Consider the following 5,000-nt stretch of genomic DNA (forward strand, 5'->3'; position numbering starts at 1 on the left):
ACGGCAAACCGGTCGTGACCCGCGCCGGTCGCTAGTGCGCTGAGACGGTGCGCGAGCCGACTCGGCAGCGGCGCCTTAAGCGTCCGCGAACCGAGACGGCGCGCCCCCGCACCCAACTGAAAGCGAGCCGGCGACCTGACGGGCCCTCCCGTTTGCCTCTCAACGGTTTCACGTACTCTTGAACTCTCTCTTCAAAGTGCTTTTCAACTTTCCCTCACGGTACTTGTCCGCTATCGGTCTCGCGACCGTATTTAGTCTTAGGTGGAGTTTTCCACCCGCTTTGGGCTGCATTCCCAAACAACCCGACTCCGAGAAGACCCGAAGCGGCCAAGGCAAGCGCCCCTATGGGCCTAACACCCGCCGTGGGACGAGGCCTCGATCAGAAGGACACCGGCGCTCGCCGTCAGCCGCACTGGGACTTCCGTACGTCACAACTCGGCGCGCTCGAAAAGCGCGCAGATTCGACGCTGGACTCTTCCCGGTTCACTCGCCGTTACTCAGGGAATCCCTGTTGGTTTCTTTTCCTCCGCTTAATAATATGCTTAAATTCAGCGGGTGCTCTCGCCTGAACTCAGGTCGTATGTGTCAAGCGGGCCGCTTCTTACACGGCCCGCTGGCATCGCAAGTCGTCGCCGCCGGCGCCGACCGAGCGCGTACCGTCGCCGCCTTGGCCCACGGTCGGTCTTGATCTCGTGACCGGACCGACCGACCTGGACCCGCCCCTCGAACGTAGTTGAACACGTCGAGGGGCCGGCGGTGTACGGGACACGCGGTCGCGCCGAGAAAGCTCGGCGACCGCTTCAACTTGGGGCGACGCCCGGCCGTCTTTGCAGAGGCCAGGCGACGGCCCTCGGGTGAGGACGAACGCGACCCTGAGGCAGACGCGGTCCCGGGATTGACCCGAGACCGCAATTCGCGTTCAGAAGGTCGACGTTCAATGTGTTCTGCAATTCACATTACTTCTCGCACTTGGCTGCGTCCTTCATCGACTCGCGAGCCGAGTGATCCACCGTTAAGAGTCGTCCTCGACGTTTCGCCCGGCGCCGAAGCGCGCGGACGTCACACTGTGGGATCGACCACAAAACCACCACCGACAACAACTGCACAAAAACACCAACAAACGGCGCCGAGCGACCGCCGGGCTGGGCCGGCGGCACATCGAGCGCGGTGCCCAGAAGCCACCATCGCACTCGGCTGCCTTGCTATGCCAACGTGTTACGCGTGTCGCACGGGGCGGAACCCCGATTGACGGCCGCCCTCTCGGCGGCACCCAAAGACAATTCAGTGCGCGGTCGGCCGGGGCCTACCACCACCTTCGGTAATGATCCTTCCGCAGGTTCACCTACGGAAACCTTGTTACGACTTTTACTTCCTCTAAATGATCAAGTTTGATCGTCTTCTCGACACGCCGACGCGGCCGTTGCCAGCCGCGACGGGGCCGATCCAAGGATCTCACTAAACCATTCAATCGGTAGTAGCGACGGGCGGTGTGTACAAAGGGCAGGGACGTAATCAACGCAAGTTGATGACTTGCGCTTACTGGGAATTCCTCGTTCAAGGGAAACAATTGCAAGTCCCTATCCCAATCACGAATGAGGTTCAACGGGTTACCCGGACCTTTCGGCCTAGGTTAGACACTCGCTGCTTCACTCAGTGTAGCGCGCGTGCGGCCCCGGACATCTAAGGGCATCACAGACCTGTTATTGCTCAATCTCGTGTGGCTAAACGCCACTAGTCCCTCTAAGAAGTTAGACGCCGACCGAGAAGGTCGCGTAACTATTTAGCATGCCAGAGTCTCGTTCGTTATCGGAATTAACCAGACAAATCGCTCCACCAACTAAGAACGGCCATGCACCACCACCCACAGAATCAAGAAAGAGCTCTCAATCTGTCAATCCTACCTGTGTCCGGGCCGGGTGAGTTTCCCCGTGTTGAGTCAAATTAAGCCGCAGGCTCCACTCCTGGTGGTGCCCTTCCGTCAATTCCTTTAAGTTTCAGCTTTGCAACCATACTTCCCCCGGAACCCAAAGACTTTGGTTTCCCGGAAGCTGCCGGAAAGGTCGTCATGGTAACGCCTCCCGATCGCTAGTTGGCATCGTTTATAGTCAGAACTAGGACGGTATCTGATCGTCTTCGAACCTCTGACTTTCGCTCTTGATTAAAGAAAACATTCTTGGCGAATGCTTTCGCAGTAGTTCGTCTTCCGCCGATCCAAGAATTTCACCTCTAACGGCAGAGTACGGACGCCCCCGTCTGTCCCTCTTAATCATTACCTCGTGCTCCGAAAACCAACAAAATAGAACCGAGGTCCTATTCCATTATTCCATGCAACACTATGCAGGCGAACAGCCTGCTTTGAACACTCTAAATTTTTCAAAGTAAACTTATCGGCCACCGCCGACACTCAGTCAAGAGCACCGACGGAGAACCGAAGGTGAGGCGAACGCAACCAGTGACACGCCTTGCGACGGACCGGCGGCGCTCGCCCAAAATCCAACTACGAGCTTTTCAACCGCAACAACTTTAGCATACACTGTTGGAGCTGGAATTACCGCGGCTGCTGGCACCAGACTTGCCCTCCAATGGATACTCGTTAAGAGTTTTAGGATGTACTCATTCCAATTACAGGGCCTCGTTAGAGTCCTGTATTGTTATTTTTCGTCACTACCTCCCCGTGTCGGGAATGGGTAATTTGCGCGCCTGCTGCCTTCCTTGGATGTGGTAGCCGTTTCTCAGGCTCCCTCTCCGGAATCGAACCCTGATTCCCCGTTACCCGTTATCACAAAGGTAGGCACGTAGCGTACCTTCGACAGTTGATAGGGCAGACACTTGAATGATACGTCGTCGGTGCAGAGACCGTACGATCCGCGTGGTTATCCAGAGTCATCAAACGTCACAGGACGAACCCGGTCGGTTTTGATCTGATAAAAGCGCGCCTCCCGAAGTCGGCGCTTAATGCATGTATTAGCTCTAGAATTACCACAGTTATCCACTTCGCTTACGAGACCAAATAAACCAAGACTGATTTAATGAGCCATTCGCAGTTTCGCTTTACGAGAACTCGTACTTGCACCTGCATGGCTTAATCTTTGAGACAAGCATATCACTACTGGCAGGATCAACCAGATAGCTGCGACAGCTGCGCTCGGCCCTTGCTGGGCCGCCCGGCGCGTGCTCGTCGCATTCGTTTAAGACCGAGGCGATCGCCTGCGGCCGTACTCAGCTTCGACAGTCGCTGGCCGCGACGTCCACGCTCTCGCCGGCAGTGCCAGGCGGAGCGATTTGCGTTTTTTCTTTGCTCGCCCTCTCTCGGGCTCGATCCATTCAGTTTCGCACAAACAAGAGCTCTGCCGGCCGCCTGCAGCGGTGCCTAAAACCCGGGCATAACAATGCGACCGTTCTGCTAGGCCGACAAGCGCTCAAGCCAGACGCTCGATCGAACGCCCCCTACATATTAGTCGAGACAACGGCTCGCTCATTAGCATCGCGTTTGTACTTTAACTTTTTTTGGCTCGGCTTCTTTCGACGCCGATGCCGGCGACGCAGCACTCTCTCGCCCGCCAGCCACCGAGAAAAGGGTGCGCTCCGACCGGCCCCGCACCGCTCTTTCTTGGCTCATTCGAAATTACTGTCTTTCGCTCTGACATGCCTTACCTAGGGTTAGGTTAGTATGCTTGCACGTTTGTACTTTAACTTTTTTCGGCTCGGCTTCTTTCGACGCCGATGCCGGCGACGCAGCACTCTCTCGCCCGCCAGCCACCGAGAAAAGGGTGCGCTCCGACCGGCCCCGCACCGCTCTTTCTTGGCTCATTCGAAATTACTGTCTTTCGCTCTGACATGCCTTACCTAGGGTTAGGTTAGTATGCTTGCACGTTTGTACTTTAACTTTTTTCGGCTCGGCTTCTTTCGACGCCGATGCCGGCGACGCAGCACTCTCTCGCCCGCCAGCCACCGAGAAAAGGGTGCGCTCCGACCGGCCCCGCACCGCTCTTTCTTGGCTCATTCGAAATTACTGTCTTTCGCTCTGACATGCCTTACCTAGGGTTAGGTTAGTATGCTTGCACGTTTGTACTTTAACTTTTTTCGGCTCGGCTTCTTTCGACGCCGATGCCGGCGACGCAGCACTCTCTCGTCCGCCAGCCACCGAGAAAAGGGTGCGCTCCGACCGGCCCCGCACCGCTCTTTCTTGGCTCATTCGAAATTACTGTCTTTCGCTCTGACATGCCTTACCTAGGGTTAGGTTAGTATGCTTGCACGTTTGTACTTTAACTTTTTTCGGCTCGGCTTCTTTCGACGCCGATGCCGGCGACGCATCACTCTCTCGCCCGCCAGCCACCGAGAAAAGGGTGCGCTCCGACCGGCCCCGCACCGCTCTTTCTTGGCTCATTCGAAATTACTGTCTTTCGCTCTGACATGCCTTACCTAGGGTTAGGTTAGTATGCTTGCACGTTTGTACTTTAACTTTTTTCGGCTCGGCTTCTTTCGACGCCGATGCCGGCGACGCAGCACTCTCTCGCCCGCCAGCCACCGAGAAAAGGGTGCGCTCCGACCGGCCCCGCACCGCTCTTTCTTGGCTCATTCGAAATTACTGTCTTTCGCTCTGACATGCCTTACCTAGGGTTAGGTTAGTATGCTTGCACGTTTGTACTTTAACTTTTTTCGGCTCGGCTTCTTTCGACGCCGATGCCGGCGACGCAGCACTCTCTCGCCCGCCAGCCACCGAGAAAAGGGTGCGCTCCGACCGGCCCCGCACCGCTCTTTCTTGGCTCATTCGAAATTACTGTCTTTCGCTCTGACATGCCTTACCTAGGGTTAGGTTAGTATGCTTGCACGTTTGTACTTTAACTTTTTTCGGCTCGGCTTCTTTCGACGCCGATGCCGGCGACGCAGCACTCTCTCGCCCGCCAGCCACCGAGAAAAGGGTGCGCTCCGACCGGCCCCGCACCGCTCTTTCTTGGCTCATTCGAAATTACTGTCTTTCGCTCTGACATGCCTTACCT

At 56.4% G+C, this 5,000-nt stretch overlaps 2 non-coding genes and 1 pseudogene across 2 annotated transcripts; all 3 read right to left on the reverse strand.

Annotated features, from left to right (window-relative positions):
• LOC144431715 (large subunit ribosomal RNA) overlaps positions 1 to 579 on the reverse strand; it is a 3,695-nt pseudogene extending 3,116 nt beyond the window's left edge.
• Positions 580 to 867: 288 nt separating this feature from the next.
• LOC144431492 (5.8S ribosomal RNA) lies at positions 868 to 1,021 on the reverse strand. The gene has a single exon (XR_013480057.1). It is a non-coding gene; the product is annotated as a 5.8S ribosomal RNA (ribosomal RNA).
• A 298-nt stretch (positions 1,022 to 1,319) lies between these two features.
• On the reverse strand, positions 1,320 to 3,129 carry LOC144431595 (small subunit ribosomal RNA). Its single transcript, XR_013480158.1, has one exon. It is a non-coding gene; the product is annotated as a small subunit ribosomal RNA (ribosomal RNA).
• Positions 3,130 to 5,000: the final 1,871 nt, after the last annotated feature.

Source organism: Styela clava, chromosome 13 (assembly GCF_964204865.1).
Source record: "Styela clava chromosome 13, kaStyClav1.hap1.2, whole genome shotgun sequence".
NCBI classification, from domain to species: domain Eukaryota; kingdom Metazoa; phylum Chordata; class Ascidiacea; order Stolidobranchia; family Styelidae; genus Styela; species Styela clava.